We start from the raw sequence: 20,736 nt of genomic DNA, 5'->3' as shown, positions 1-20,736 counted from the left end.
TGTGTATCTTTTCCTTTTCTTCTTTTCTCCTTTCCCCATCCTACTTTCTCTTTCCTTTTGGACACTTTCTTCCCATTTTACAATATCTATTATACATTTTGGATCTCATTTACTCTTTCAGCTTCTCACACTGGAGAGATAATACAATGTTTTCACATGTGTGTCTGGTTTATTTCACTTATAAGTGTGGTCTCAACTTGCATCCATTTACTTATAAAAGTCTCCACTTTATCCTTCTTAATGACTGAGTAATACTCCAATGCAGAAAAATACCACATCTTTTTTTATCCATTCCTCAGTTGATGGGCATTTGGGCTGTTTCCAAGATCTAGCTATTACAAATTGTACTGCTATAAACATGGGTGCACATATATTGCTGTGGTATGACGTTTTCAGTTCTTCTGGAAAAATACCCAGCAGGGAATAGCTAGGTCGAATGGAACCTCTAATCCTAGTTTTTTGAGGAATCTCCACACTGATTTTCACAGTGGTAGCACCAGTCTACACTCCCACCAACAGTGGAGAAGGGTTCCTTTTCCCCCACAGCCCCTCCAGCATTTGTTATTGGTTGATTTCTTGATGATAGCCATTCTTTCTGGGGTGAGATGGAATCCCCGTGTTGTTTTAATTTGCATCTCTCAAATGACCAATGTTATTGAACATTTTTTCATATATTTATTTGCTGTTTGTATCTCTTCATCTGAGAAGTGTGTATTCATCTCAGATGCCCATTTTCGGATTGGGTCTTTGAATTAAATTTAAATTTCATACAATTGCCTCTCCTAGTTTATCCAGTTGACCTGGGATGAGACCTGGGCATTGGTTTCCTAAAAAAAAAAAAAACAAAACAAAACAACAATAACAAAACCTCTCCAGGTGACTGTAATGTGCAGTGTGTGGTTATGAAATGGGCTTGGTGGCTGATTTTATTTCTGCTGTTCCCACAGTGGCTTCCCAGGGATCTCCTTAACAGTCCTTAGGTTTCCCTGGCCCACTTTGAAATTGCTCTGATTCTAGACAATTGTCCTTTGTTATTCAGAGTGAACATGGATCGTTGCTTCTTTTAATTGTTTTAAAGTTACCATTTTTCCTGATTTTAGGAACTCATGTTTGTTTTCATCCCTACCTGGACATAAATAATGCAAATACAGAGTTAACCAAAAAGAACGTATACACACTTCAGCAGTTCACTGTTCTAATAAATGTCTGGAAGATATGGCCACCACTGTGAGCAACTTTTGTAACTGTAGAGGTAAAAGGTAACTTGTTAATCTCATGATGCCTCAGTAAATTTACTGTTAAAATATTGATATAAGTTTTTCTTTTTTTAATGTATATATATTTTTGGTAGACTCTTTAGAATGTTGTATTTTCATTCAAATTTTTAAGGCCTTGATGTGTACATAAATATGTTTTAAAATGCCATAATTGGCTTTGAAATCTATTTGTCTCTTTGTTTAACTTTGTGTCATAAGCACACTCTCAAATGCTAAAGATTTTTGAAACCATAATGATTTTTCCTCATTCATCATTCTGATGGCTCCTGTGTATTTTACAATTCCCTATTATCAGCTGTATTAGCTTCTCAGGAGACTGTAACAATGCCCCAGACTAGCTGGCTTACAGCAACAGAACTACATCCTGTCAGTTCTGAAGCTGCAAGTCTGGAAGCAAGGTGTAGGCATGGTCAGAAGATCTGAGGGAAATCTGCTCCAAGCTGGTCTACCTTTGGCAGTTGCTGGCAATCTTGGTGTTCCATGGTTTGAAGATGCATTTAATATCTGTCTCTTGATCTTCACGCAGTGTTCTGCCCGTATCCCCCTCTGTCTCTGTGTCCAAATTTCCCTCTTATAAGGATTCTAGTCGCTGGGCTAGGACTCGTTAGAATCCTGCATGACCTCATCATTACATCTGCGAAGATTATTTCTAAAACCTCTCCAAGGTGATTGTCACTTTCACAACAAAACCTCTCCAGGTGATTGTAATTTGCAGCATGTGGCTGCAAAATAGCCTTGGTGGCTGATTTTAGTGTAGCTGTTCCCACAGCGGCTTCCCAGGGACCTCTTCAACAGTCCTCAGATTTTCCAGGGCCCCCCTTGGAAACCACAGGTGCTGGGACCTAGGACTTCAGTGCATTGCTTTGGAGAACATAAGTGTATCCAAGTACACTAGCCATTTGTTACTTCCTCCTCTCTGTTTAAGAGAGCAGCACAGATTTTAAGCTTCTGTGAGCTCCCCACAGCCTCCCATCCAGCCTCCTGGTCAGACAGGCGCTGAAAATGTCAGGCCAAAGAGAAAGACTGGAGGTGGAAGGTCAGTTTAGACCTCTGCAGACACTCACTTTGGAGCAAGCAGGGAAGAGCTGGCTTTGTGGGGCTGGCCCCAGGGAAGTTCAGGAGGGGCCAGATGAGCCAGGGACAGAAGCCACAGGTGGTGGCAGGAGCAGGGCTGAGGGCTTCCTGCAGCTGCTCAGCCACCTGGCTGGACAGCTGTTCTCCCTGTCAAGGAGGTATGTAAGGCAAAGACAGCGGAGAGTTGCAGCATGCCAAAATGCCTGGTCAAATCTGTCAGTTTGGTTGAACAACTGTTCTGGGGGTGGGAGAGTGGGATTGGAGGTGTAGAGTCACCAAACTGTCTATCATGACGGCTCAGTTTAGACAGGAATTGACCCAAGGGTACCCAGTATTACTGACTCAGCTGGGATCTGCCTGGGTCCAGGCATCACTTGCCACAGGCCTGCTTAATCTAGCCCTGCTCCCACTCTGTACTGGCAGCCAGAAATGTTTTCCAAACGAACATCTGTGATTGATTTGACATTAACTCTGAACCCCAATTAAGCTAGGTGGTGTCCTTCTCAAACAACACCATCATTTTTATTACTAGACTTGTATTTGTGAAAAATCATACCTGATGATTATGGTCGTACATTGAACATTATCATAAAAATTGTGGAAACTGGTTTTCTGTCTTGTTAGACAAGTGCCTTGTGCTACAGGTTTGCCTCTTGATCCACTAAAATGTTGACTCTCCAGGTTGTCTTAGTCCATTTCAGGTTTCTATAACTGAGTACCTGGTTGTAGTCCATCGACAATTGGTGGTCAACTTATAACCCCCAGCTAAACTGAGTAAGTGTGGTGCTGGGTGTGGGAGGTCCACCTGAGGATTGTTGCCAGCAGCATAAGAGGTAGAACTGGAGAAGTTAGGCTGTTAGGAGCCGAGAGAAGGCTGTTGGGAGCTGGCAGAAGCTGGAAGGAGCTGTTGGCTTTGTTGGAGAAGCTTGTCATGCTGGCTTTCCTGATGAACTTGGCTGTTTTCATCCTCCAAGGAACTCAGGACCTTGTTGGCACTGAGAATAGCTTCGATTCACTTTGGGGGAGCTCTGGTCCTCACTTTGAGCATGGCTTCCTGGCCCCAGAGGGGAAGACGGTGCACTGCCAGTCTCCTGGAGAAGCTTGCTGTATTAGCTTTCCTGTTGGGAACTCAGCTGTCTTCACCAATGGAGGAGCTCGGGACTTCACTGTTGCTGAATATGGCTGTGGTACTTTTCAGGGAAGCCCTGGTTCTTACTTTGCACATCGCTTCCTGGCTCCAGTGCAGATCCCTCAGCCTGCTAGCACAGATCCTTCATCCTGCTGGCACAGACTGTCTAGCTTCCACCACTGACCTTTGGGCCTCCCAGCACAGATCTGTGAAACAGGCCTGCATGAGATATTGTTATGGGTTCTAGGCCTCCAGCTGGACTTGTGGGAGGCACTGTGCTGAGCTCTAAGTCTTTAGCTGGACTTATGCCGCACATTGTCATGGGATCTAGGCCCTCAGCTAGTTTTCTTGGTCTTAGTGTGTGGACAGATTTCCTATACTCTTTTGTATAGCATTCTTTGGGTGACTATTATAAATAATCTTATAAAATATGTGTCCTGTATTATATTGTTTCCCCTTACAAAACAACAACAACAACAAACCAACACACTGGTGATAGGTACTCTCTAAAGAGAAGAGGCTTATTCAGCTCACAGTGCTGGAGAGTGAAAGTTCAGGACTGATCCGAACTGTGTGTTTCACCTCTGGGGAAGGACTCTGCTGCATCACAACACGTGATGGCATCATGGTGTGAGGTGGGGGAGAGGACTAGGGGTATGTGTAAAGGAGCAGAAAGGAAACATGTATGGCAGAGGCCACATGCAGGATGGGCTCACTTTATAGCTACCTGGGCTCCTGAGAGTGAATTCACCCTATCAGACCAATATTAATCGCTTCCAGGGACTGTACCTAATCATCCCGTGTTAGCTCCTACCTCCTACAGGTTCCATCTCCTTGACACCATCACACAGAGAATCAAGCATTCAGCACAAGAGCCCCTGGGGGATATGTCACACCCTACCCAACCTGGAGCAATGCCTTAAAGGAAAGTTTGACAAATCCTGGAACTGTTAGGTTGTCTACAACACCTGCAAACCTTGAAAAAAATCTACAGGGCCTTTAAACACACAGATTGCTTGGCCCTACCCTTAGAGTTTCTTGTTCACTAAATCTGCGATAGGCCCCATGAATTTGCATTTCTACCCAGTTCCTGGATGCTGCTGCTTGGGAGCACCCTTTGAGAGCTACTGGTCCAGTCAACCAGTAAGTCAACTGTTATCCAGGAGGCAATATCGCATAGTGCTCTAGGAGCTAGAATCAGACCTGGGTCACTGCCTGATTCAGCCACAGCTACCTTATCTCTGTGATCTTAGGCATATTATTTATGTGTTCCAAGGCTTCATTTCTTCATTTGCAAAATGGAGATACTGAAAGTGCCTAACTCACAAGATTGTATAGGTTTAAAGGACATTAGCCTGTAAAGCTCTCAGCACACACTGGCAATTTTTAAAACCCCTATGGTTGGAGAATTTACAGTTTAGTGCTATGGAAATGAAACTAACTCAAGTGAGCAATACTTAGTGCTAAGAACTGTGAATACAAGACTCAGAAACAATCCTGGAGGGCTTCTTGTGGGGAGTGAGGTCTGAGCTGAGCTTATAAGAGGAGCAGAAGGCAAATGGACAATGTACCAGGCTTGGAGATGGGAATGAGATTAGCATGCTTTTGGACAGAGAGGCATTCAGACTTCCTGGTGGGTAAGCAGAGCTACCAAGTGGCATAGGAAGCTGAGGAATTGTTGTGCCAATTCCCAGAGGTCCACTGAGACATCCCAGTGAAGAAGCAGTTTGTATGTGGTGAGGCCGTGGAATCCTAAAAACTACTCTCAGGATCCCACTAGAGCTTGGGAGGCTGGGGAACCAGAATGCCCTCAAAGCCTGGCTCTGCTTCTTGGGGCTACTGGGTGGGTGGGCCTCCCCCACTCTCCAATTTGTTTCCCTACATCTCTGCTGTTTGGGAGGAGCTGCTGCCTGGCACAGGAGCTTGGGAAGCTTGCTCTGTCTTCTAAGAAACAGGAAGTCATTATTTGTCCAAAGCAAACAAATTCACAAACTGCAGGGTTCATGTTCAGTCCAAGGTTGGAGTCCCAGGAGGTGGTGTGTGGGCTGAGGATGTGGGGACCAAGAAGGGACTTCTCCTGCTCCTCGCCAGCCAAACCAGTCACTGCCATGGGTTCACAGCTCTGACCCACAGGAAGCCCAGGCTAAGTGAGCCCCACACTGCGTGCAGACACTGAGCAGAGTTTCTTCCCTAGACAGGGTCCATTCCCAGGGAAGCTCTTCTTCCCACGACATCAGCAAAACCACCTCCATCACCCTTGGAGCTCCACACATCTTGTTTCTTTCATCCAGCAAGAGAGAACACTTATTGGAAGCCCATAGTATGCCAGGCCCTGTACTGGGCACCAACCATGCCTAGGCTCTTTAACCCAAATTTTACATCAACCTGGTCAAATAGACACTATTGTTTTCAATTTATAGATGAGAAAAACCCAACTGAGCTGAGCTGCCATTTGAATTCATGTTTGGCTGGTTCTCAGTATGCTCAATGCCATGGGCTTCCTGTCATGTTTGGAGGCCCTGACTTTAAAAAGTTTTGCCTTGGTTCTTCAGAAATGGGATGCATAGCTTTAGGGCAGCATAGCAGTTCACTGGACCAATGGAGCAGAACATACCTTGTCTGGCCAGGGCTTGCAAGAGAACTAGGAGAGGAATGGCCCCTTGAAAACATTTCAAACACAATGGTAGCTAGAAAGTGAGCCACCATTTTCTGTATTCAGGCAGAGCAGAGGGAGGCAGCAGGCAGAGAAGTACAGAAGGAGATGTGGCCAATCTCCTGGCTGGGTGAAGAGGGCTTGTACCTGACCTGGGCTTGTGCCTCTGGGACAAAATATCCAACATAATCAACTCAAGGGAAAAAAAGGTTTATTTTGTTCACAGTTTCAGGGGTTTTAATCCATGGTCAGATGGCTCCTTTGTTTTTTTTTTGGCTCTGTGTGAGGCAGACCAACATGGTGGAGAACACATTATAGAGTGAAACTGTCCACTTTATGGTGTCCAGGAAGCAAAGAGAGAGGAAGAGAGGGATTCTACTATCTCCCCAATAACCTAACTTCTTCCCACTAGGCCACACCTCCTGAAGGTCCCACTATCCCCCAGAACCACCATGGACTGGTGACCAAACTGGTGGGACATAGCCTTGGAGGGCACCTCAGCTCCAAACTATAGCAGCTTGTATAAACCATGCATCCAAAGTGTGCTATTCTGAAATGAGCCTGCCTCCTCATTTCTTGGTTTAACCTGAATGCTTGGTTTGACCATTCACTAACTTGCACCCTTTTGGTACCTCAGTTTCTTCATCCGTTAAATAGAGATGTTAATATGTTCTACCTCACAGGGTAGTAAAGCGCTTACAGAAGTGCCTGGGATATGTGTCCTGGGACTCAGGAGTGGCTGGAATGCAGGAAGAGGGTGGTGCATCCAGGCAGCCTGGGAGAGAGCGGCTCGGGTCAAACTCACACAGCCCCTCTGGCTCTGGCCCCAGATCCATCACAACGCCCAAATAGAGCAACTGGGCACGGCCTCAGGAAGGCCAAACTTTTTTCTTCACTGAGCTTTGGACTAGTGTAGTGAAACCTCTCAGTTTAAGCCCCTGAAATCGTTAAGCATGTTTATTCTAGCAGTTTCTCTACCAGTGCTTTAAGAAGAAAAGTTGGAACCACAACTGAACTTGGAGAAAGAAAGAGAGAGAGAGAGAGAGAGAGAGAGAGAGAGAAGTGAGAGGAGGGAGGCAGAGAGATGGGGGAGAGAGAGAGAAGCAAAGAAGTAAGAAAGAAAGAAGAACAGGCAAAAGACACAAAAGATCTCTTTTTGTCCTTATTTTCTCAATCTCTGTAACCAAGTCCCTGCCAACCTGCCTCCGCTTGCTCTCCTCTGTGCTTGCGTATGAGCAGGTGACAAGTAACTCTGCGGGAAATATTGGCTCTAGTTGGTTCAAGGCTTCAGATATGCTCTGTAGCCGGGAAGACCTGGCCCGTGGTGGAGTTTCCCGAGCCTGGAGCTGTGATTAGTGCCAGTGCCGAAAAGACTGGGATTTGGAGATACTGCTGTTCACCTTTGCCTAAAGAATTTTCATATTAAAAAGCTAGCACTTTGGCGATATAATGAGTTGGGTTTTTATGTGGCTGCTGCTGGTCAGTGGCAACGCTGATATCAATGATGATCACAATTTTTGAGTGCTTGTGACTTGCCGCATCACATAACAGCAGAGAGCTTTGTGTTGTACGTAATGGGGACCAGAGGGAGCCCACCACCTCCTCTTGGGACCTTCATTTTTGCTTTTGCCAACTCAGCTTCCAGCTGCCACCTCCTGCAGCAACTTAGGGATCTTTTCTGGAAGTGGAAATCTACTATGTCTGTTTGGGTCCTGCTAGCAATGCTGAAGGAATAATGTCCTTTGTCCCTACCAGAGTAGCCTCACTCAATGACATGTGATCTTGTAGCTAAGGAACCCCTTCCCTTGCACCCCTGGTGGACAACTCGAGGTATGTGTTTTGCACTCTTTCTAGAGTTCCTCCTCAGGACTGTGCTCCAGCTGCCCTTCGTGATACTTGCTAGATGAAACCCCTTCACCTCTGCCTGCACCTGCCTTCCCCCTCTCCTTGCGCACCCCCTAATCCTCTTGTCATACTTCTGGGACCATCACTTCAAGCAACTGCCTGCAGTTAAGTTTTTGCCTTCATGAGACTCTTTTAAGGTGAAAAAGGCACTAATTAGCTTATGTGATTTGAACTCTGGTTTCAAGATTGGGTTGATTCAGGGTTCAAATAATGTCCACCACTTCCTGACCCCAATTCCACTCTCGACTTTGCCTCCCTGGTTAAGCTCTCTCTTGCATCTTTTCTAGCTGCCCTCCAGGCAGCTCTGTGCTCACATCACCACAACAGTGAAGGCAGTGAGGACCGAATCCAGTTGCCTGACAATAGAAAGTCCTGGAGAAACTGAGTCTTGACTGGCTAGACTTGAGCCAGGCGCCATCTTTGAAGTGGAGGTGGTAGCAAGGCGGGTGATATGTGGGGATCACCATCCCGAAGCAGGTGTCCTGCCCTGGGAGCCCTGCACGGTTATGGGGGACAGTGGCTTCTCATAAAGAAATGGAGATATTATGGCAAGAGGTGGATGAGTGCTGGCTGGAAACACTGCAGCCGGCCACAGTCTTCAGAACTGCAGATTTCTTTGCTCTCAGAGAAGGAGCCTGAGGCTCAATATGATTATTTGTCAAGGTCACTCAGCTGGAAAGGGGCAGAGTGACCTGAGCTCCCTGATTTAGACCTTTCCATCATCCTTTCTCTGCCACCTACATTGCCTTAAATATGTTTCTACTGAAAATTTATGAACGTGCATTCATTCATCACCCTTTAACTTAGGGCCACAGCCTGCTTCAGATGTGGACTTTGCTGATTTTCTGTCCCCCACATCCTTCCTGTAGCCCGTTCCCAGGGTGTCTGGTGCCCCATTGCTACCCTCAGCATCTTTAGAGGGTATATTTCTGGTGCACAGTACCCAGCACAGCTCCTAATTCTGTGAGACTTTTTCTGTGTGCTTCTCAATTTTTTACTTTTGTCTTCTCTATCACTATCTAACTTGACAGTAATCTTTTTTTGGAAATGTGCCTAGTCGAGCTTTTCCAAAGCAATCAGCTTAATATTCATGAAAACAAAAAGTTCTCTGTTGTTTTGTATTTTACCAATTTGTAGGATAGTTAATGAAAGGACTTGATCACAATGACACCCACAGCTGGCATCCACAGGCTGGGGGCTCTTGGTGGGCAGAAGACAGTGTGGGCATCCTGGAGGGGCAACCCACCACCCAAGCGCACAGCCTGAGCACAGACGAAGGCTTTAGGGAGGAGGAGGAAGGGCATCTGGGCCATGGGCTAAGGGGAAGCTGCCCCACAGAACTTCTCTGCCAGTGCTGGGGGTGCCTAAGGCGCTCCTAAGGGGGCTGCTAGCAGTTTGCTCGGGAACAGCTGCCCCAAACTCTTTCTGTGGCAGCAGCTCCCTGCTGACTTGAGGTTATTCAGGAAGTGACGCAACCACCTGCCTTGAGGCCAACAAAAGTCTTATTCTTTTTAGGCTGAGAGCTTCCTGCAAGGCCAGAGTGAGATTGGGATATGGATTCCTCCCCTACCTTCTGGAGGCTGCCATTTTCTGTGACCTTGTAACTTTTCTAGGGGGCCTCAAAGTAGGTGTGCATTTGATGTCCTGTTGTGCCTCCTGGGGGTCAAGGTGCATTTACTGAAGGCCACCACTGCCTATGCGTGCTTTAGTGCAAAAGAGCAAAATTGGCGAAACACCCTCTCTGGACACAAGAGCCCTCTTTTCTAGGGCAGTGCAGCCAGCTTGGTTGGTGGTGCATGAACTCAATTACCCTCCTTCCTTATCCCCTCAGCCAGGTGCTTTTGGGCAGTGCACAGACTGCAGGACCACACAAGGCAGATCTGCGTAATGTTTTAATCCCCTACTGATTCCTGCAGTTCTAGGCTACTGGCAGTAAAGCAGTGCTCTTGAAAGTATGAGGAATGCACCAGCAGCAGTAGCAACCCTGGGAATTTATGAGAAACACAAATTCATGCGCCTCTGCTCCAGAACTGCTGAATCAGAATCTCTGGAGATGGGGCCCAGGCATCTGGGTTTAACCAGCCCTCCACGACTGTCTGATCTTTGCTGAGGCTGAGAAACACTGTAGTCCCCCACCGCTCAGCCTTCCTGTCACAAGCTCTCCAGCTGAGAGGGTCCTGCCTTCCCTCCCCAGCCATCATGTTTGTGTTCCGCCAAGCTGGTCCCCTGGCTTTGAGGAGCCCCACTTGAGCTGGGAAGGACTTGTGAACGTTTCCACTGGGCTTGGCCCAACAGGCACACCCTCTGCCTTTCTCATGACGTTATCCCTTTTCCGTGGGGATGAAGACAACGATTCACTTCCTGGAGCAGGGGTGTCTCACCCCATCCCGGGCAGGCCGGGCTCACAGGCCAGTGGGTTGAATACCCCTTGGAGTTGGGTAGAGAGGACACAAGAACCTGAGCAAGATCACTGGGGATGCGGGGAGGCAAATTCTCAGAGTGGGCAAGCTCACCCTGCCTCTGTTACCTGAGAGCCAAGGCAAGGCCTGGGGGATGCTGAGCTCCCTCACCGCTGTCCCTGGCCCCAGACCACAGAGTGTCGTTATTTCCTGTGATCAGTCTGGGTCCTCTTGAGCCAACAGCTGCTCTCCTGCCCCTTCCCACTCCCCTGAGCAGAGCGGAAGAGGTGTATGTTTTCACTCGATTGTTTCTCTGTCCTGCTCATTTTAAACCATCCCTATCTTATGCATCACTTTTAAACCTGGGCCCTTGTGGAGTAAGCTTCGGGCTTCTGCTTCCCACTTTTTAAGATGGCGCCTGGTGTGGGGAAACTGAGGTCATCTGTCAGCCTATTGTTTTGAAGATGATGATTCAGGCATTTTGCTGGCAAAATAATGCTTCCCAGGGGTGGGAAACCACTGCTTGAATTGAGAAGTCCAGAAGTCTATGTTCCAAACTCAGTGAGGTCTAGCACAAATTTTAGTATTTAAAGCAATAAGGATTAAAGACATAGAAAAGCAGAGCAAAACAAAACAAACATGTGAAAAGAAGAATTAGGTCAGCTTTCTCCTTCTTTTAAACTCCTGTGAAAGGAACTTGGAAAGGAGTTGATTATGTTGCTGAAATTGAGAAAATATTCCACCCTCCCAAGTGCTAGGCTGACCCACATATCCCCGGGGAGGGCTGAGACCCCACCCCCACCCCCAACTCATGCCCACCAGAGAGCATTGAGTTCTCTGCTGAAAAGTGGGTTCTGTTATGAGAGAGGCCTAGACCAAATCAAGACCACCATTTATGTGCTGTGTGACCTTGGGCAAATTTCTTACCTTCTCAGATCCTATCAGTCAAATTAGTGAAGTTACTGCCCAGTAGTATTAAGTAGGTATGTGGCACAGAAACAGTGTAAGAATTAAATAGGGTATATTTGAAGTTTGGGCACAAAGGGGTCATCCAAATGTTAGCTTCTTGCCTACAGTAAACACTGACCTATAAAACATTCCTTACTTTGCATTAATATGCAGAGAGTTCCCAGTGAGATCTGGTGCTCATAGAGACCGAGATTAGAATCCAAGCTCCACATTTTTCTAGCAGTGTGCATTGGGTGAGTTGCTCAGATTCGCTAAAGCTCAGTGTCTTCCTCTGTGGGAGTGGAAATGACCTTGGTCTTACCTTGAAGGAGAGTTGAGAGGATGAACTAAGCTAATGTGTTTAGAACCATGCCCAGAACAGTGTGGGGCACAGAGCTACACAGAGGCAGCCCCACATAATTTTCATATTTAAACACATAGTGCTCCGATTAGCATTAGTTGTGCTGTGCAGTTCTTGGTCAGGTGCCCATGCCTTGAAGACTGAGGAGCCACAGTTTGGGACTGCACTGCTCTCAGAGTCCAGCTGTGGAGACTGAGCAAGGCAGGGGTGTCTCATAGCCGGTGGATGACGACAGGTATGGCACAGATTGGAGCACACAGAGGGGTCCTTTTGTAAGGAAGGCAGGAGGGTAATAGAGGGATGGGTGGGGAAGCCAGTCCAGGCCAGGGGAGTGCAGAAGAAAGTTCAAGGCACTTTCAAGGCTGGAAGGAGCAAGGCAGTTTGGAGGCATCCAGCCACAGGGAAGCTGGTGGTGAGAAGAAGGAAGCCCAGGGGACAGAGAGCTGGATCGTCACCTCCATGCAGTCCAGCATTTCAGTTTGCTTTTTGTTCATTTTTAAAATCTGTATCCTAAGCAGTGTCTGGCATTTCAAATAATATTTAACAGTATTATAAATAATGGTTGACTAAAGGAAAGTGAAAAAAGAGGTTGAAATTGGAGGCAAGGGGAGACCGTGACCCCATAACATCTTGGAAGGAGCCAGAGGCGGGAGGCCCCAGCAGGAGATGGACAAGGTACCCAGCCTCTCTCTGACAGGAGTGGGGAGGCCAGGACCCCAGGAACACCTAGGAAACAGGCTGTGAAGTGGGGAGTGGGGAAGGGTGAATTGAGGAGACCTGGTCTCAGCCTTAGTGACAGGGAACTAGAGGGTAGCAGAGGGGGCAGCCTGAGGGGAGGCTGCACTTTTGCTGTAGAGTTATAAAGTGGCTTAGTTACTTTTCACATTGCTGAGATAAAATACCCATCTCCCACAGTTAAAGGAGAAGGAGAGGTTTACTTCACCTTACAGTTTGTAAAGGTTTCAGGCCATAGTTGGCTGGCTCTAAGCAGGATGGTATGACAGAGGGACATCCCAGAGGAGAAATAGTTCATGGCATGGTAGGCAGAGGCAGCAGCAGAAGCAACAACAACAGCAACAACAATGGTCTCCTTTCTGTCCCTTTATACTCCATTTAGGCTACAAGCCCATTGAATGGTGCCATTTACACCCAGGGTGAGGTTTCCATTGTCTGTACCAGTATCACACCCTTATTAATCCCAGTATCTCACCCTTAATCCATATCCACACACCCTAAACCCAACCAGGCCCAAACAGCCCCACTTATGACTGCATGAAGCTTTGCAGGGATACTTAGATACAAGCCATAACAGGAGGGGACCAGGAACAGAGAAGCTAGGCACAGGAGGTCTAGGACAAGGTGGACACTGACCTTCCCTCCCACTACTGTGGCACTTTTTTCTTATAGATAAGAAGAGGTGTGGGACCCATCAAATCTTGGAGGACTGCTGAGTAGACATGACGGGGCAAAGTGGGGGCAGGGGTATGGGCTGAGCAGCAGGGAGGCAGGAAGATTGAAAGACCTGGTAAATCCAAGAGGGGAAAGGTCACAAGGTTGAGGCCAGAATAGGAATAATGGAGGGGCCATTTACTCTCTTGGGTGGAGCTTTCTGGGCTTTGCCTGGGATTCCTCAGCCCCTCCATAATCTCTGTGTACTCGATTTTCTCTTCTTTCAAGACTACTTGGATGCCATTTGAACTTCTCAGAATGAACATGCCTCCCTCCATTGAATGCCTGTCCTCTTTAGGGTTGTGATTATTTACCTAGACCTCTTGTCTTTCTCATGAGAATGCAAGACTGGAGACCATGGTAGTTTTAACTCTGTGGTCTCCAGAGACTCATTGAGGTCAGGTGAGCAGGTATTTGTGAAATCCATGATTAATTCTCTTACACCAATAGATAGAGAGGTCAATAGATAGATCAAACAAGTATTTGTGAACTAGAATAATCAATTATATTAGAATCCATTATATTTGTCACTGATGTTCTCTTAGAACTATATATATATATATATATTTGTGGGGTTTCTTTCTATACAAAGGCAATATTACATGGGAAAAATCTGAGTTTCAAGTCAGGGAAACTCAGGTTTTTCCTTACTGGTGAAAAGCACTGATGTCCTAGGAGTCAGAAATAATATGTAAATAAGCAAAGCATCTACTAGTGCTTATCATAACTATTACAGAAAGGTGCCACTTGTTTTTAAGACAGCACAGTCTAACTCAGGACAAAGAGTTTGGTGAGGAGGTATCAGTCCCCAGCTGACCCCTAGCCAGACACCTTTGTACAGGGAACAACTGTAAATTGTAGCTGTGGTCGAATGCCTGACACACAGGCATTACAGAAAAGTAGTGACTATATTTGTGGTATTATTAACACATTATTATTAATAATAATATTATTATTATGTATGGTACCAACCTGGCACTGCATGTAGACAGATCTTTTGATTAATATTCCTCTGTAGTTGCAAGTTTTCTGTTTTAAAAATTCAAGTCATAGGCATACAGTGGCACAGTCTGTCTTGAAGAATAAAAATGAAAGGGTGTAGCAAATAATGCTATTAGAATTGTAGTTTCCTCATTACAGAAGTAATAGGACCCTGCTTTGGGGCTCTGAGCTCCCACCGATGCTGAAATTTAAAAGATAGGGCCTAGACCAGGACCCCAGAGTAACAGTGGTGATTGTAGGAAACCATATAAATGGATTTGATCTCTTGTTAGCAGTCCATATTCTCTCAGTAGGACTAGAGAAGCCAACTTATTATCAATAAAAAAGAATAAACACTTTATAGGAGGCCATTTTCTCTGCCACCAAGTGTTTTATACACCTGTCAATAATTGTAACTGTTAAATATGACATATTGATGGATGTAGTGGGACAAAAGAATGCTTTTTTCTGATTAGGGTGAAAAGATTTTATAGTCTTTATTTTATGGATGAAAGTAATCTAACTCACAAACTCCAGCTATGTATAATCCTCTGCGGGAAAGCAATAAAAGAAAAAGAAAATTCTGAGAGAAGCCCTGTCGGCCAAGAGCCCAGCCTTGTGGAAGCTGTTCTTCCCAGAACTGCCTCTGCAGAGTGCCCAAGCACCGCAGAAGTGCCCCCACCTCTGGTGCTTGCTTGGCTCTGTGTGCAGGGTCCAGGTGGTGACAGTGTGATGGAAGCCCCATGCCCCTGGCTTTGCCTGTTGCTCTCATGGAGATGACGTTTGCTGTCTAGGTGGCACTTGGAATGTCTGGGCTGGACAGAGAAAGCCAGAGACTCCTGGGCTAGCTTGCAAACACCTGTTCTGAGTCATCAAAGTGTCCCTGATGCCTCTGTCTCTTGGCCTACCACCTGTGTGCTGAGGTCCTGTCCATTTTTCCTCTATGGACATCTAAATTTTTTTCTTTCTTGTAGTGCTGGGATGATCCTAGGCCCTCATGCATTGTCTGGCAATTGTTGTACCACTGAGCTACACCCTCAGCTCTGAATCTCTCTATTACTCCCCACTGCTTTGACCACCCTATCCTGGCTGCCTCCTCTTACCGGTGAGTGCTGCAATGGCAGAAACACCTTCCAGCAAAAAGAGTCAGGAGCCATTGCATGTCCCAGGTTGGCCTGCAGGTGACCCATAGAGTGAACTGGGCCATTCTCCCTTCTGTCACAAGGTGTTTGCACCTGCAAATCTCTCTTGCTTTCTGTCAGTAGCTCTTCTTCACCACCATAATTCCTGTTCACTTCGTACCCTTAGAGTAACCCTCCCCATCTCAGGGAAGCTTTCTTCATCTTGCCAGAGCCTGTTCTGTGAAGAGATTTTGCCATCTTCATCTCTTGCTCTTCTTCACTAGACTCCCGAGAGGGAATGTAGGCATTTGATGACCCATTAGGCAAGTGGGAATGAGGTTCTCAGAGCTGTTGCCTGAGAAATGATACTGAGTATGTGTAATTCTTCCAATTAATGGATGATCCAGCTAATAAGAGGTATAAGAACTAAAAGAATATGTGTGAATTAATGTGAGAGAAGTTTGCATCCGCCTCCCCAGAACAGAGTGCTATGAATTCCATCTATTCTTGGACAGTCCTCAGATGAAGATCTAGATGGCCCTGGGACCTTGGTGCACATGAGGGCTGGAAATAGAAGAAACAGGAGGCAGAGAGCTAGAATCTTTGTCCTTTCTTGAAAGTCTGAATTTTTAAAAGGTGGTACAGAAGGATCATGTGTGTGGAGACAAGGGTAACTGGAACAGATTGTATAAATAGTGGTTTAATGTTGGATATTGTGATGTCTATGTGTTAACTTGGCTAGGCCATAGAACCCAGATACTTGGTCAAATCGCATTCCAGATGATTTTGTGAAGGTATTTGGGGGGGGATAGGATTAACACTGAAAATAGTAGCACTGAATGGAGCACATTATGCTCTCTATGATATAATGGACCTCCAGGAATCAGTTGAGGGCCTTTAGAAGAAGACTGATCTCCCTTGAAAAGAGCGAATTCTGCTGCAGAGAGCTTTCAGACTTGCACTACAATCCATTTCCTTCCTGTCTTTAGCCTCATGGCCATCCCTGAAGATGTTGGATTTATCTGTCTCCATAATCACTTACGCTGGCTGGGTATATAGTTCAGTGGCACAAGTGCCTGCCTGGCAAGCACAAGCTCCTGAGTTAGATTCCCAGTACCAAAGAAAAGAAAAGTCAATAATCATATGTGCTAATTCCTTAAAATTATTCTGCCTAGATAGATAGAAATTCAGTTGGTTCTGTTTCTTGGAGAAGGCTGACTAAAACAGGTATTATGGCAGAGGTGTGGTGGATTGACTGCTAGTGGTCAACTTATACCATCCAGCTGAACTGGACTAGCATGGTGCTGGATGTGGGAGGCCCCCCTGAGGATTGTTGCCAGCTACATAAGAGGCAGAACTGGAGAAGAAGAAGTTGTGAGGCTGTTAGGAACTGAGAGATGCTGTTGGGTGCTGTTAGAAGCTGTAAGGAGCTGCTGGTTCTGTTGGAGGAGCTTGTCATGCTAGCTTTCCTGATGAACTTGGCTGTTCTCATCTTCCAAGTGGCTCAGGACCTTGTTGTCACTGAGAATAGCTTTGATTCACTTTGGGGGAGCTCTGGTCCTCACTTTGAACATTGCTTCCTGGCTCCAGAGGGGAAGATGGTGCACTGCTCAATCTCCTGGAAACACTTGTTGCGTTGGCTTTCCTGATGGGAACTTGGCTGTCCTGATTACTGGAGGAGCTAGGGACCTCACTGTTACTGAGGATGGCTGTGGTTCTTTTTGGGGGAGCTCTGGTCCTTACTTTGAGCATTGCTTCCTAGCTCCAGTGCAGATCCCTCAGCTTGCTAGCACAGACCCTTCATCTTGCTCGCACAGACTTTCTAACTTCTACCACTGACCTTTGGGCCTTCCTAGCACAGATCCATGAAATAGGCCTGCATGAGACATTATCATGGGCTCTAGGCTTCCAGTTGGACTCGTGGAGGTATTGTTATGGTCTTCAGCTGGACTCAGGTGGGACAGTATTGTGGGATCCAGGCACTCAGCTGGACTTTTTGGTCATTAGTGTGGACAGATTTCCTGTATTTCTGAATATATGATTCTTTGGGTGACTATCATAAATAATCTTATAAAATATGTGTCCTATATTATATTGTTTCCCTTGCAAAAACTCCCAAACCATGACAAAATTGGTACTGGGAGTTGGATTATTGTTGTGATGTGGCCTGGCCATGTGACTTAAGAACCTTTAGAGTTAATTTGGAAAAGTTTTGAGAGACTGGCCAAAGAGGCAGTCCCTGTATGCTCTAAACCATATTGGAGACTCTGGTCAGAGCCTGGAAAATCAGAGTATTAATGGAAATGCTGCTGGTTAAGATGAAGCTCAGGAGGCTGCAATTGAGAAGGACTGCACTGGCTGCTGGATCCCAGGTAGTATATTGTGCTTTTATGAAACATATTTTTTTTTTTTTAAATTTTCTCCGGTACCGGGAACCGAACTCACGACCTTGCGCTGGCCAGGCAGGCGCTTTTGCCACTGAGCTAAATCCCCAGCCCCTATGAAACATATTTTATTACATTTTTATGGGGAAGTTTAATAACTGGTCCCTAGATGAAATGGTGACAAGAAAAATTCTTACTTTAAAAAAAATGAGAAGCTTCTCAAACTAAGAGATATGAGATCTCTATAAGGAATCTTATCATTAATGTCTTTCTATGTAAGTGAAACAAAATTAAAAAGAATTCCTTTCAATTTGTATTCTAAGTAACTCTTCATTCCCCAAGATATCATAAAACATACGATTAACTAAGTAGTTATTATGTGCCAGAGACTATTCTAAGTATTCTCATATATTCTCTCACTCCTCATCTCATTCCAAAGGGATATGGTTTATTGTTACCCTCTTTTTACAGAGGGGGAAACTAAACAACCAAGAGGTTAAATATGTTTCCAAGGTGACCCAGCTGGTAAATGGTAGAGCTGGGATTTGAACCATGGCCTTCTTCCCTTAGTTTGTCCCTTTCTCAAACCTGCCTTGGTGCTAGATGGCCTTTATACTCAATAAAAAGACTGGTTGAGAGAAAGGGGTGAGGAATAGGGGACACTATATGAAGTTACAGAAATTCAAATATGGCTTCTTACCCATATACATAAAAATGGAGAACTTTATGTTTAAGAATAGTGATACTAAACTAATAATTCTTCAGTGTTCAACATATGACAAGTACCTTACACGTATTATGCTCATCTAATCCTCAAGAGATTCCTGTGAGATGGCCACTATTATATTCCCCATTTAACAAAGGAGGAAAGTGAGTCACTGAGAGGCAAAGTCGATATTTTAAGAGCAGAGAGGGAGGAAGCTGCTCCATAGGGAACTCAAGCTTCTTACTCTAACTCAAAGGAGACTGTAAGAGGCGAGAGGCTTCCCTTTTGCAACTTTGTCCATTTTTCTATCCCGACACCATGTTTAGAAGGGGTAGAGCTGGTCCTGACTCTGGAGCTAACCAGGAACTTGAGGAAGAGCAGAGCAGGAGCAGCTCCTGAGGGCCAGCACCCCATGCCCGCTCCAATGATGGTCTGGTTTTCAGAAGACTCAGTCAGAATACTTCCGCAGAGGCCCTCAGCCTTGTGGCCTGCACTGAGCACCCTAGAGTGGATGAGGGACTCAGGCCAAGTCATCTGAGGGGAGGTGCCCACGACTGGCACGCCTTCATGATGTGGGGACGGTCAGAAACTCTGTGACCCAGGCCACAGGCCTGTTGAGCGCTTGGTTTCTAAGATCGGAGCTATTTACTCTTCCTGGTACCTCCAATATGGGGAACCAGTTCCACAGGGAAACAAAGGAAAGCAACAGAAACTAGGTCTCAAAGTGACTACATGATCTGAATAGGTGCCTTCAGTGGACTTTCCGTAGCTCAGCCAGGGGGAGTCTTTTCCATAGGCAGAGTACATGCCCTGCCTCACTGCTATGGTGGAGCTGCCTGGGCTGCTGCCCATGTGCCCATGTCACTGTCCATCCCTGGGCTCAAATGGGGTTTAGAAGTCCTCTGTCCTCAGCACCTCATGGACGGAAACGTGTGATATGTTCATCCCCTACTGGTGACAGGAAGTCTGGCCACATGGCCTCAGTGGCATTCTGCCAGATTTCTTTGGTCCCCCTTTGTAATCACTAAATCACTTAGGGAGAGAGCAAACAGATTTGAAGCTAAAACACATCATAGTTGCATAATGTTAACCACACATTAAAAACTCAAGCCCATGGCTGCTTTTGGCAAAAACGAGTTTGAAAGTGAAAGTCTTCTCGCTCTTCAAAACTACTTTCTGGAGAAATAAGATCTTTCCCCCTTTTTCAAATGTGGAGGGAAGGAAATGCAGAGGGGGTGATGAGTAAGTGCAGGTGAAAAGGTGGAAGCTAACTTGAAATGCTGCTGGCCTCTGGTGCGTGTTACTGTACTTTGAACATGCAGAGAAGCAGTGTGTCTGTGTGTGTTTGTGTGTGTGTGTGTGTGTGTGTGTGTGTGTGTGTGTGTGTGTGATGTACATGCGCTTCTGCTCTGTGGACTGGTGGGGTGGGTGAATTCTGAGTAGTGGCGCTTCCAGCCAGGTCATTTCAATAACAACAGGAGCCCGCAGTTCCAGCTGAATGGCAGCTTTCAGACCGGAGAGCTTCCGCAGTCTCTCCACTTCCATACTGATTAGAAGTGCTTGAGATACATCATAACACTGTCAGAGTGGTGTTTATGGGGGAAATTGTCGCTGTCTCTCACTCGCGGAAGGTGACATAATGGGATTTCTTCTCTTTGTCCTGGTGACAGGATGATGAGCACTGTCTGGGCTCCAGTTCGGCATGCTTTGCTCTTTGTGCATCCTGGTTCCACTGACAGCCCGAGGGTCCATGGGGAAGGTGTGTCCTGTCTCTGGGGCCTGGGGTTCCGAGCACAGTGGGGAAGGACTGGGCTGGGCCCAAACCACATGAGAGAAAGAGTACTTGGTGGCTGAGGCTGTGAAGCGAGGAGGCGGGTAGCAGTGTGGGGAGAGGCAGGGAAGCAGCTACAGCTGAGGTCCTGTGAGGTTTCTGAGACGTGGGTCCAAAGACAATGGATTGTTTTCCAAGATGCCTTTTATTGGAGTAGGTAACTAGGCACAGACTCAGAACATCTTTCCTGTGCTATATCCTCACAGAACTGACAGGACTTCTCGGTGTGTAGATATCATGCCTAGCTTCAGAAAGGTTTTGAAAAGTCTTGCTGTGATGTATTATTAGTAGAATCAAGCTGCAATTTTAAGTTGAAGTAAATTAAACAATATCAAAGACAGTGATGACAGGGGGAGAGTGGATTTTTTGTCACTTTCCCTTGTAATCTGACCTTGCCTATCAGTGCTCTTAAGGAAAGGATGGCATAGCAGAGAAACAGGCAGAAATAAAATAAATTAACTGCAAGTGTTAGGTCCTGATTATTTATGGGAGGTTTTTACGAAAGGCTTACAGATGAT

The sequence above is a fragment of the Chinchilla lanigera genome, unplaced genomic scaffold (assembly GCF_000276665.1).
Source record: "Chinchilla lanigera isolate Chin_1 unplaced genomic scaffold, ChiLan1.0 scaffold00045, whole genome shotgun sequence".
Classification (NCBI taxonomy): Eukaryota; Metazoa; Chordata; class Mammalia; order Rodentia; family Chinchillidae; genus Chinchilla; species Chinchilla lanigera.
This window is presented reverse-complemented; position numbering follows the sequence as displayed.